Raw genomic sequence first — 1,177 nt, 5'->3', positions numbered from 1 at the left:
CCTAGGCCTATATAAGCAGCACCATTTCTGGGCTCCGGGTCTTTTCGCCTCTGTAATTGAGCTCTCCCAATAAACGTGTGCAGAAGGATCCTTTTGTGTCATCGTTCTTGCTGGCAAGTCGGGCGCTCACAGCTCACAATTGCTAATAGATCCTGACAGAATGTAAAAGGTCACAGAAGCCCTGAAATTGGCAAAATAGATGTCATTGTTAGCAGAACTAGCTTCACTGATTTAGAAAAGTAGAGGTGCACAATGCTCTGGCCGCTTCTAGAACCCGTGTGTCTGCCAATGTTCTGACCGTTCCTTGAACCCATGTGTGTGCCCTCGGATGAAGCCCATTGCCAGGTGTCTGTGATATTGGTTGCTGGGGAAGAGTCGGAAAATCTCCCCAGCAACCACAGCCCGGCCAATCCGGAGTTACTGCACCTGCACCAGACTCTTTCCTTGTACCCCTCCCATACCCATTTCTTGAGGATAGATATTGTTTAGATCGGGAAATCCCCTACTCCCTCCTTTTTCCCCCCCCCTAAGGGCCTATAAAAACTGGGACCCCTTTCCCCTCGGGGTCGACTCCTCCTGTGTGGGATACGAGTCTTCCCCAGAGCTCTGGCTTTCTTCGTGTGGTTTGCATCAAGCTTGCTCTCTCCTGAGTTCTTGGGGGTCCACTATTATCCCGAGACTTGAGTGAGGGTCTCCCTTCAGAGGTCTTTCACTGCCTGTAAATCCAACCCTGGGAGACCTAATCTCTCTCTGTCCTCCCTGGGCACCAGAACTCACAGGCACATATCTATACACAGAAGCATACAAATATACATCATTAAACATTTTTTTTAAAAAAAATCCAAGCCATGTATTACTTCACCAGTCTCTTCCTTGCTATTAATGATTTCTCCCTGTTTAGTGTTTTTGGGTTTAATTTGTTCTTATTTTCCCAGTGCCTTAAGATGTATCATTTATTAAGTTTTTTGAGTTTTCCCTCATCTGTTTGTTTGTCTGTTTGCTGTAGGTACTTAGGGCCCTAAGGTTTCTTCTTAGGTCTGCCTTCATTTTAAGAATGTGTACTTAGCCGGGCGTGGTGGCCCACACCTTTAATCCCAGCACTCAGGAGGCAGAGGCAGGCGGATTTCTGAGTTCAAGGCCAGCATGGTCTACAAAGTGAGTTCCAGGACAGCCAGAG

This window comes from Mus caroli, chromosome 8, assembly GCF_900094665.2.
Source record: "Mus caroli chromosome 8, CAROLI_EIJ_v1.1, whole genome shotgun sequence".
Lineage (NCBI taxonomy): Eukaryota > Metazoa > Chordata > Mammalia > Rodentia > Muridae > Mus > Mus caroli.
This window is presented reverse-complemented; position numbering follows the sequence as displayed.